Here is a 13,337-nt window from a genome sequence, read left to right as displayed (position 1 = left end):
TACAGTGAATTCTTCACGATTGATTTACGAAATTTAGGCAGCCAAGCCAAGCAATGGGCCAGTCGGCCATTCAGCGCGTAAGACGGTGGAAAGAGGGTAATTTAAAAGATGAAGCCGTCAAATTGATGAACTTCTCGCTTTCATGAAGACAAAACATGCCAGACAACACTGCACAAATCAGGCTCTTTCACCACAAGGAAGACAGACGTGTGTCATTTGGATATCCCTTATTGATGGATGGTCAATAAGCCTTTAAAAAAGAAGATAAGAGGCCTATGTCTTCAATGACAAGACTTCACTGCGAAAAACACCTTTGCTGAAGAAGAGAACGTCCAAAAATAGGTCAAAATGAATAAATATTACACCTGTTCACCATTAGTGGAATCACTCATATCAGTGGGAGCAAAAGGTGTTTGTTGAAGACGGTTTGCTGTTATTACTACTACTATTACAACTGAGCATGATAATGCAAATGATGATATTGATAACAAAAGAGCGAAAATAAGGCTTAGTTGTCACGACCACCAAAAATGATGAAAAAAATATTCACCTAATCTTCGATAATCCCAGAGTAATGATAGACGTATCTGCAAGGAAAATAAAGAGAAATTAATAAAATAAGTGAATAATAGCTTAATTAATTAAGAAAGTAACGAAAAAAAAACATGGTTCCCATTCTTAGAAAAAAACATTCTTCATATGAAAAAATCTCGAACACACTCTCTTCTCCTCATCGATATTCAAACAACGCAGCCTGGAACGCGCCTTTGGAATTGAATCCTGTTTGACCGCCGTGAGAATGAAAATTCTACATTCCTCCATACAATAAGGTCATAAACTTCATTCTATATTTGATGTGAATACTTGTAGGTCTGTCTGTTTGATTGCTTGATTTCCTGCACAAGCTGTTTATGAAAAGAATGAATGCGTCTACGAAGGAAATTGGGTAAAGTATGAAAGTATCTTCCCAAAACGCGAATAAGAACCGTAAAATATGCGATGAAAACAAAGGTTCTTTCTCATCTTCAATACTTCCATCGTTCCTACGTTTAAGGAGACCTGAATCAATCATGGAGAGCCATAAGGAGGGACAAGGAAAGTCCTGAGGGATTAGAGGAAGCCTTAAGCTCTCTTTCTCATAAGGGCTGAAGGTGATGGATGGCATATCCATGGACGAAGGTTTTATATACATATATAAGTTGACTCTCCATGAAAGGGAAGTCAGACGGATCCACGCCACCGTGGTAGGATGACTAATGGTCGACTTCGCAAAAGGAGTTTGATAGACGCTTCGCCGGAATTAATGGTCTCTTCATTTTGACTCTTCATCAATTGAATTGTCTTTTTCACTGGCTGTGTAAAACGTTTGGCGGTTGAGTCATGAGGGCTGTTTTGTAGAAGGTCAAATGGTTGGGGAGCCAAATGCCCATATGTACTGCAGCTCAGTGCCCATATTGGATATCATAGGTCTTTTAGTTTGGTAACCAATGGCAATACTTAGGTCAACTGGATGGTAATCAATGTCCTTATGTATGTCAATTAGATGGGTAAATAATGTCCATGTTTAATTTATTTGAAATGGGATCCAGTGCTTTTATCTAGGACAACTAGATGGTCAACCAATCCCCTTGTTTAAGTCTGTAGGGGTAGGCAACCACTAACATTATCTGAATCAACGGGATTAGTAGAAACACCCTTACCTACGTGTTGGAAATTGCAAGAGCCATCAACCTCAACCCAAATGATTTGCTTAGAATAGAATGTTATTCTTTCCTTAATATGTGCTGACCGAATAAAATGAATGACATTAAACAATAATAAAAAACATGATAGAAAAATATTCACAGAAATGTTACCAGTCCCGTTAAAATGATACATATTTCCATTAACACATATTTTCCGCTGGATTCTCACTCTCATGCCTCACCAGACACTGCCCCACAAACTCTCGCGAAATATGCGAGTTTACCCTCGCAATGACGTTATTTTCTATTTTATTTTTTTTCAATCAGTCGCTCGGTGAGTGTTGTTTCAGTATACGTATGTTTGCACTCGCCAATTAATATCATCTGGTACAATGATAATGAAGGCAGACGATGAGCGAGCGATCCTGAAGCTACTAATGAGGGCTACGCGCCTAAAGTATAATATAAATCCAAATGTATTTCAGTTACCTGTTTCATACTTGTGATATCAATTTATTCACACTGAAGAACTTCAAATATCTGAGTGAATTCCTGAAACAATTTTGACCCAAAGTTGTTTAGAAAATCCTGTGATGAAAAAGTATTTGATTTTGTCATTAGCATCGTTATCCTCTTCATAAAAAGACTAATGATATAATTGAGTGAATTATGTTTCGTTTATATCAAAATGTCTGTAGCAATGCCTATGAAATAATTGAAAGACTGTATGAATCATCAACAAATAAACTTATGATTTGTAACTATTGTTTGAAATCCACGGATATACAGTCATTCCAAAAGTCTGTTTGTGCTTTACACCCGAATTACAGTTTTAAAATGCTAAATGTTTTTTAGCTATGTCAAATGACTGAAAATACTTTGAAAAACAATGATTTTATAAAAAATAGAGCAGAAATATTTTAAATACTCGAATTAAAAAGCATTTTGGGAGAATTCCGCACCGCCCAAAACAAACTCATAAAAAGTAAAAATAAAACCAAAACTATAAACCAAAACCCGATATCATAAGAGCTCCCACAGGTTTTTTTTAATTTTATTTTTTGAAAAACAAAACTCATAAAAATACCGATATCATAGCTCACAGGTTTTTTATTTTATTTTTTTTTTTTTTTCGTCGATAAAGCGATGAAATTCCGATTAGTTTTGATGAGTGACACTGATGCCTCTCACAACGATTACGGCGATGTGTGGAGAGTTTTATGCCTCCCGATCGATAAAGGTTATTTGTTCGTCTGGATTAGTGAAATACAAAGTTGATTTAGAGGTAAATTTTGAAATAAATTAATATATATATTTTTTTTTTATAGGAAGCTTATAGTCATATGTGGTAGGACATTGAATAACGTGACAGAATTACAAGGTGATGAAAACAGAAAGCAAAAATATTCTTTATCTAACCAGATTTGCTAGTTAGCCATAATTTTTGAAGCGGCCATTTTGGCCATCTTTTTTTATGAAAATCCAAATATTCCACTAACAAATATAAAGTAAAAGGGTTCATGATAATTTCATTGTCTTTGCTCATTGAAGACCTATACGTTAGCCCAAGCGGTTCATGTTGCTCCGCTACTCAATGATTGTGTACACACTCCGTTTCTCCGTTGATATCGGTGGATGCATTCTACTTTTGTATTAATTATTTACATTTTATGAGCGTCAGGAGTAAAAACAGACAAATACGACTATTTAAAATTTTATCGTTGCATTAGAATCAAAATTTACTTTACGAAAACTTTTTGTGTTTATATTTAAGATTTGAACTGAGGGTTGATGATGACTTTCTTTTGTCAAATGTTTTGGAAATGTTTCTTAACCTTCTTCCGAAATTTGGCAACGTGTTATATTTTCTTACAGTTTTGAAATATATGACAGATTTCACTCTTATAACACATATTATAGCCTTATTGTATGCAATAATCGTGTTTTCGCATTGAAATAATAGAGAAATATGGAGCACGGTAGGTTCGTTATTTTGAACGAAATCCTATGCGATCATGTCGTATCACTTAAGAGCGTAGCTGTTCAATAATATGCAACCATTGACTAATTCATACTTGTAAGAAATTCATGTGGCACGCATCCGCGATAGCTGGAAAAAGCTATAGGGAGATGGAATTTATTTTTCGTCAGTGGAGTTAGAAATTGAACGGGAAGTAAAAAGCTAAGGTAATAGCTATATCTAATCAAATACCTGAACAGAATATTTAAGCTGGTATTCAAGGTAAAAATGTCATGCTATTGAAATCGATTCATGCATTTATTTATTCACTGAATAGATTCAGATTGAAACTTTCATCCGTATCTCCGGAATCAGTACGAATTTCCGGAAAATTTAACCACAGGCCAAGAGCTTCCGGGAATTAAAAGTGGCGTTTAAAGTAATTTATCTTTATCCCTCTTGAGATAGTAACCATCAGCAAGATATATATCGTTTTCGATATCCTGATATAAACATCCTTAAAGAAATTGTTACTGAGATATGTTTATGTTTATGAATTTATACTAAACAACATTTATTTACAGATTAACCATACGTAAGATAGTCATAAGCTTTTATAACGACACATAAAGGGAAGAGAGAGAGAGAGAGAGAGAGAGAGAGGAGAGAGAGAGAGAGAGAGAGAGACTTAAGAAAGAGGTCTTCTGGGAAGAATAATTCAACATACAAGGAATACAAATGTTCAGTATATTTTAATTCCAATGTCACCTTCGAGACTAACACTGTTAATCTTTACCAACAGGGCTTAGGCGTATAAGCTAGAAATGTATTCACTTCATATATATATATGTATATATATATATATATATATATATATATATACTATATATATATATATATATATATATATATATATATATAAGAATAATTATCACATCCAACCGTGATTCATTTATATAGCGTTTCTGTTGGGCTGACTTGATAGCGTCACTGTCTGTCCTGATTTCGTTCTCGTCCACTTGGACGGTGGTTCGATCCCATGTGGGGACGAAATTATTATCAACTAAAAATCCCCTTCGGTACATATATGAAAATATATCAATTCCGAGGTAGAGTGAATTTAGATATTAAAGGACATTTGTAGCTCGAATGATATATATATATATATATTATATATATATATATATATATATATATATATATATATATATATAATATATATATATATATACATATTGAGTAGGGGAGCGTTCTGCCTTTCATCCATTTATTAGCACCGACGTTTCGTATCAGCTTGACTCATTTTCCAGGCTGGAACGATTACACATCAATTGCGTATAAGTAAAAAAGATACACACAATGTTTACCAACACCAAAATTAAAAAAAACCTTTTAATAAATTAAGAATAACAAATTAATAAAAATAAAAATAATAATAATATAGATATATATATATAAGACGAAACCAAGCATTAGTAAATGAAACAATTACCCCTGCTTCATCAAGGCACACTCGCAGTAAAAATAAAAAAAATAAAAAATAAAACAGCATCTCCGTGTATCACTCCGAAACCGGTAGTTGTAACAAATAAAGGATGATTTATGTACAAGTACTGGTTTTACTATTTCTATAGAGACTTCGCTTTCCACGCAATAAATATATATATATATATATATATATATATATATATATATATATATATATATATATATATATATATATATATATATATATATATATATATATATATATATACCCTCCTCCTAGCCACTCGGAAAGAATGACAAATGCACAAACAGTAGAGCGTTACGTCCCATAAGCCACTGCAGTACGTCAGTGTTCAGCGTATCCGTAATTCATCCCAAGAAACGTCGCCTAAGAATGGTATTAATATCACGCCACCTGCAGCTTGTGCCGACAGAGAGGAAACTCGACGAAGATCTATTTAGCTTGGGACTGTGGGTCTTGGCATAATGTTTTGAATGTGCCCTAAAAGGTAGCGTATATATATATATATATATATATATATATATATATATATATATATATATAATATATATATATATATATTATATATATATATATATATATATATATAATATATATAATATATATATATTATACTCGATATGTAAGAGATTAAAATCACCATCAGATCTGTTTGCTAGAGAATACGTATGCGCTCACACTGGAGTCATTTTCGCTTTTCAAAAAAAGTCTTGGAGACGCGTTTGCTAGGGTAACCGTGTTCGCGCGGTTGCACTCAAATCCTTTCTACTTTTCGGATAAGATCATTGGATAAGGTTTGCGTGTGTTTAACAGCAAAAAGAAGACGTGAAAGATTTTTTAGCATTTGTTGCAAAATCCGCTTCCCAGGATGAAAGTTGTTTATGTTTATTTTTTTTAAAAGTATCAGCTTCCCCAGAATGAAAGTTTTATTGTATGTCGTAAAAGTCCGCTTCCCAGCATGGTGATAACGGGAGGCTGGAGTTACAGGTTATGATATTCGAAATATTTAGTAAGTGAAGTCTTTTCTCAGCTAAAACAAGACAAAGAAGCAAGTGTAGTTCAAAGGTCGCTTCCGTAATCACAGTAAGGGAGAGCAGCAACTTCAGAAGGAGATCCTATCAGTCAGTGTGACCCAGGCACTAACCAAAAGAACCTCGTCAGCAGACGATTCTTCATAACAACGAAATTAACTCCAATCGAGACTGCATGTCATTTTTGACAGCTGCCAAGACTTTTGGCGCCAGAACATTGGCGCCTCATTTTCTTTATTGCTCTTCAGGGAGCACAACGGGGTGCTTTTCGCGCGTCTATTTTTCCCCCTCAGGTCTCCTCTCACTTTCAGCGCTAAATGACCCTCATTTCGGAATGTGACCGATAGATGGCGCTTGTATCTCGGCGTTTAGTCCAATATTTCCGGTTGTCATTTTTGGGAAATAAAAACTTTGTTCAGTCTTGGCTTTGGAATATGGCCAGAGAATTATAACTTATAAAGAGTATGAGTGTCTTCTGCCTCGTGTATACGTAATGGAAAACTGTTATAAGCAACAGACAGCATTTCTTATCTTGACGATAGAAAGTAGGTGTGCAATTGAACCAATAAACAAAATAACACCAGCGTTGATTGTTATGCAAAGCTAGTCGTACGTTGATCCACAGGTCTGAGTCATTGGAAGATAAGAAGACCTTGGACAGTTGGCAACTGCGCACCTAGCAAACAAGCCTGAATAACGGAAGGTAAAAAAGCAGAAAGGAAAAAAAGCCCTAATATGATGGAAGGAAGCCGATGATAAATGGCAATTTTGGAATAACACGGACCTATGCTGAAATAGAAATATGGCTTAATTATCGCCGGTGATTGAAGTCTTTTCATTGGAGAGAGAGAGAGAGAGAGAGAGAGAGAGAGAGAGAGAGAGAGATTAAACTGAAAGAAACCTAAAGGGGGGAAGGAAAATTGAATGAAAAATTGCATATGAAAAAAGGATAAGTCGAATCTTTTTAAAAGAAATATAATAAATTTCAAAAGCCATTGGTCAAAGATATAATGAAAATGATGCCAAAAAAAAAAAAAACCTAGAATTATGAAACTGACGAAAAAGACTGGACCTCGTCGGCGACGAGAGTGCCTTGAGGTAAAAAAATGAGGTCTGGTGTGGACCTCAGGGCAAAATACGAGCGAGCCAGGAAATTGTCATTTTAATCCAATGAGAAAATAATGTTAGTGTTCCTGTATTTGCATTTAATTCAAATGAAGCACCATCACGTAACTAGCATTTCATAACAAATGATCCCTAACGGAAATAACGTTAAGACTTATTCTTGCATGATTATCGAATTTACAGCGCTCCCACACCACAAAGCATTCATTTAAAAAATATGGCTTGAAAAAGTGGACACTCAATTCGGTAAAATGAGCGAAAATGAAAATCACCCAATATTCCCACCCACCCGCCACCCCCTTCCTCTCTGCTACATTTTTCCCGGGGAAAGTGCGAAGTCCTTAAAACGCGATTGCTAAAAAAAATAGAACAAAATAACAAAAGAAAAAGAAAAATGCAGATTGAGAAACCTTAATTGGACTGAAAGTTTTTTTTCCTCTATTCCTCCCTTTTCACATTCATTCGCGTGAAAGGGAACTTTCACGTGGTGGCAAAAAGAGCGAATACATTTTCAGAGAAATTCCATCGAAATGGTGATGGGGTTAAAGGAGGAGGATGACGTATTGGGAAGTTTAGCTGACTATGGGAAAGTGATCGCAGGAGAATAATTATTTTTAAACTCTGCTTTGAAATTCAGCAGCGTTCTGGTGAGCCCCAGTGATTCATCTTTGCTTGGATTACAAGAACCTTTAATAATTCAAGTTCTTCAGAGTGCTATTTCAATCAGAAGGAAAGAGAAATTAGTTTTAGATAGGTTAATACATTCTTTTAATAGTTTTAGGGAAAATCAATTCCAAGATTAACTTTAGTCAGGAAATATTCTGTTCATTAAATTAAAACCGTCCGTGATATTGTATTCGCTAAATTAAAATCCCGACAAAACGGAAGAGGCGTATTTGCCTTTCTCTCTTTGTTTTCGCCCAGATCAATTATAGACACCCAACGCGTCAGACACTGACGTCTATTTTCTTTATTTCATTTCACTCAGTCTTCCCTATAAAAGTCACAATGATATGAGTAACTCTTAAAATGAAACTGTTGGTCTGAATAAATGACCGCAAGTGACAATAAACTGGAACACTGCGTACACTTACAAAAGTGAACCATTTTTCATTAGGATGAAGAGGCCTGTTTGATTGGATGAAAGCGGGATTTCTCTTTAGTATATTTCCATTTTTTATTCTGACCAACGTTTCGTAGTAGAAGCTTTGAATTTTTCAACTAATATGCATACGCGCGAGTGTATTTTTCTTGACAATCAGAGGGACAAAAGTGTGGTGACATCATCTCACTCCGTTTTCCACTTCGTGTTTACAAAGTAATATGATGCTCGATAAACAAAGAAATATAAGATTTGTTAACCAGTGTTAACGGATATCGTAAAAGTAGACCCGTCCTCCGCACCAGGCTTTGATTCATTAGAAGACCTTTCCTTTTATAAAGGCATATTCGCGGATGTTGACGTGCCAAAGAGTTTTATTTGAGTAGGGAAAAAAATAATTCTCATTTTCCTTCGCTACAACCTTTTCTACTCCACTGAGAGGCTTAAACCTTACTTCAGCAAAGTGGTTTGTCAGATTCTTTTTTGAACATCCATATGTGCTTGTACATCTGGATTCTGCTATTCCTCTGAAACCTCTATTCTTGATTCGACGAAATATTTTGCATATGATTTAATTGCCCTACTATGATTCTTGTCCAGATATCCATACAAATCATACTAGAGTAATTCATAATCTCTTTGCTTTCCAATCTTGTTCAGCCTGCCCATTGTCTAATTCGCAATCTTGGTTTTCCAGGAAACAAACGAACATCAACCGATGAGATCCCCTTGACGTAAGGAGTTGGGATGAAGGAAAAAGGAATAAAGAAGGAAAATAGAAATGGCTTCGTCGGCAATTTTACATTGCCTAGGTAAGGTTTTGTCATGAATATGGCTGTGGATGATTTGTTTATTTATTTATTTTTACCATGGCACTTTGTCTCCCTCCTCCCACCCCAGCCCTCAGAAAAACAACAATAACCCAGACTGGAAGGTGATACGTAATGTACCCCCTTGATATTTTCCTTTTTTAAGAAAAAAAATGGCGTAAGGAGATTCGACAACTCCAACAGCAAATTTAAATCTTGGAAAACATTGTGATTCGCAAGGATAAACAACGCCTATCAAATAATCTTTCAAGTTTCACTTTGTTCTACACTCTCTCTCTATTACACACTCCACTTCCTTCAGTCGTTTTTCTTCTTGATACCAATTGAAAATTTTTGTATACATCTCTAACTCCTTTTCTCAATCCTGTTTGTTTTGTCAAACTTGTTTTCAATTTTAATCCCTTGTAGTTTTCCTCATTCTTTTTTATTATTGCTTCAACTATTCATTTGGTCATTTCCTTGCTCTTCCTTCTGCTACATTTTTATTGCATCCATCACCATTCATATATTTCACGCTTATTATCTTAGTCTTGCTCGAATTTTCATTCTAGCCTTGCTTAACGTTTAAATCCTTATCGTATTAGTTCTTTTCCTATTTTTCCTATCTCATTCGCGTCCTCTCCTTCTTGTTCTGTTTTAATATCCTTCACCTAGACCTTCTTTCCTTTATTCTGTCTTTGTTGTCTGCCATTCTTTCATCCTCTCCATCTTCTCGAGTTCTCCTTCTTCTTCTTCTTCTTCTTCCCCCGCGAAGGACATCACCTCATGCGTCTTCCCTTGACAGTCAAGTGTTCCGAATCATTCCGCCAACAGTTTAGACGACGTCCAAGGAGCTTTAGTTGACGTCCTTTGACTTCTGAGTCAGGATGTCAGGGATTATTGCCAGGGGCGCCAGTGCCTCGGTTTCGTCTGGCTTGGCTTTATATTCAACAACTTTATAGTGGCTTGAAAAGGCTAATAAATCTATTCTGTCTGTTGTGACAACTTTATAGTGACGTGAAAAGATTAATACACATCATCTGTCTTCGTGATACAGCAGCTATATGGTGATTTGAAAAAATCAATAGATATAGATATGTTCGTGTTAAGCAACTTTATATCGACGTGATAATAATGACTGTCTATTCGTGTTAAGGCAATTTCCGGATCGTTTTCTGATAAAATGACGGGTACCCCACCATATTTCTCTCTCTCTCTCTCTGAGTATATGTATAGATTATATATATAGATGTATATGTGCAGATTTATACACACACACACACACACACACACATATATATATATATATATATATATATATATATATATATGTATATATTTATATGTATATACACACACACACATATATATATACATATATATGTGTATATATATATATATATCTAATATATATATATATATATATATTTATATGTATATATATACATACACACACACACACAACACACACACACAACACACACCCATATATATATATATATATATATATATATATATATTATATATATATATATATAGACAACGAGGAAGAGAGAGGTACACTACAATAATTCTTTAGTCATTTTATAAACCTATAGAAGTTCCTTTCAGTATCAGAAAACAAACCGGAAGTAATTAGCTTCAAAGACACAATTTGTCAGTCAATTTGAGCACTAGAAAGGAGGAGCAAACACTAATGTACAGCAGGAATAGATCCTTACAAAAATGGTAACGAAGCATTATTTTTTTCCTGGGGGCCATCGTCTTCTTTTGAGACCTTGATTCAATGATCGTTGAGTATGGCGTCATCGGAATCTCATTTGAGAGTGAACTAATTAAAAAATTAATGTTCTCATTCAGTTGTCGGTTAGGTCACCGGAGCGTGAACGTATGTAAGTGCTCCTCGATGTTGGAACTTCCTATTTGATGTCCTTGCTACCTGTTGAGTCGTTGACTTGGAGAGCTCACGTGTTGTCCTGTTGTTTGGTGTTGTTCTGTCGACTGTGTGGAATATGTAGTTTCTGTGCGGAAATACGGTCGTCTCCTGGTTAGGTCACGTGACGGATTGGAAGTTCTACTCGATTCCACAGCTGATAAGTTTCGTAGGTTTCTCTTATTAAATTTTTTTTCTTCAAACTTTATTCAGTGAAAACATGCAGTACTTTTTTTTTTTGCCAGTTTGTAAAACCTCATAAAGTTTAAGTGAACACCGTAACTTGTGTTTCCAGGTACTTAAATACTAACTATCTTGTTGTTCACTTTTTTTAACGTTAACGTCGTGAGTGTTGAAATTTATATTATTGCTTACGAAAGTCGTCAACTGAAATTAAGTTATTTATAGCTGTTAAACTTTATATTGTTCATATGTTAATGTTTCGTAGGTTTTCGCTAGCCTACTTGAATTATAATTGGTTCCCTGCAAATTTTACTTGTTATTTAGCAGTGAGCATTAACGTTTTAATAACTTGTTATTTTATGTTTCTATCGTACATACATGTAGTAATTTGGTTGGTTAGTTGGAAAAAAATACCAGACAGAAGACCTCGTATTAAATCAAGCCATAGAATTTTAGAGTAACACATTTTAAATGATTTGCCCAAACTCATTTATGAGGAAACTGGTGAACTGGATTGCTTGTTATTCTCCTAACCTTATCAGTATATTTACTACTCATGTATTATGACTCAGACTATTTAAAAGGTTTAGGTTTGAAGTACTGAAATGTCGTCTTGAGTATAAGCAGCTGAACTACTAATTTTAGAATAGTAGTATGACTTTTTTTGCAGAGCACGCAAATAAGTTATATATTTATGGCTGAGTGCATTTCTTAATTTCTCTTTGAAATAACAAAATTATAGTTAGATTTTGTGAAAAGGTTATGCGGTCACATGACGGTTATTTTCTTTTTACAAAGGACTTTAATATCATAAGGGTGGCAAAGAGTGACGTTAAAAGTTATTTTTTTGTCAGGTAACTATTTCAGCAATTCTTTACAACATTCTTACTGTACTACCACACAACTACTAACGAAACCAACTATGTGTAACCTTGTCACCTTGGACGATGTATTGAAGTTCACGGGAAGCACAAACAGAAAGTAGTAATATTCTACAGGAAATTTAGGGAAACTTAATCAAATTCACAACTTTGTGTTCGAAATCAAAGGACTACTTCTATGACTGAGCGTATTAGCATGTTAAATATAGTCATATTTCGTAAATAATAATAATAATAATAATAATAATAATAATAATAATAATAATAATAATAATAATAATAATAATAATAATAATAATAATAATGTATTACGAACAAACATTTGCTTCGACCACGACCAGCTTAATAGTGACTCAGAGCAGTTAAGAAAACATAATAAAAATTTCAACAAACATGGCCCCTGAAAAATTGACAGAACACCAGTAAAGTAAGCAATATGCATTATCTGCCATAAGGAAGTTCGGTTTACAGATAAAAGCAAGAGGTTGCAATTGCATAATGCATCTCTTATGAAGTTTTGTTTAAACTAATGTTGATTGAATCACTGAATGCATTTCCAAGCGTATCCAAAAGCTCGAATAGTTCGAGAAGTTGAGAGGACATTGTGGCTATTCCAGTTACACAAACACAATATATATATGTATATATATAAATATATATACATATATACACACACACACACACACACACACACACACACACACACACATATATATATATATATATATTAAAGATCTTAAATAAATATATATAAGTTTTATATTTATATAATTTTATTTTTATTGTATTGTATGTATGTAGGTAAACAATTAGATTAACTTTTACAGTGCAAATGATCACAGCCACTTTAATTTTATCCTGATCGAATTTTCCTCAAATAATATAGTTTCCTATTTGTTGTTCCCCAAATTGATGGTCTTCGCTCTAAATCTGTGGCAGATATTCCCTTGATTGCAGTTTTGCTTTGCAGTCGCTCCACACAAATCCTGTCATCTGCATCGATGAATAAATTTGGTTGATTCCATTTGATATATTGGGAGTAGGGAATGGAGCTGAGGTAATCAATCCAGTTGGAGCTACCCCCGTAGTTGGGTAGTGCCATCAGTACACCTCACACA

Source organism: Macrobrachium nipponense, chromosome 7, assembly GCF_015104395.2.
Source record: "Macrobrachium nipponense isolate FS-2020 chromosome 7, ASM1510439v2, whole genome shotgun sequence".
Classification (NCBI taxonomy): Eukaryota; Metazoa; Arthropoda; class Malacostraca; order Decapoda; family Palaemonidae; genus Macrobrachium; species Macrobrachium nipponense.
This window is presented reverse-complemented; position numbering follows the sequence as displayed.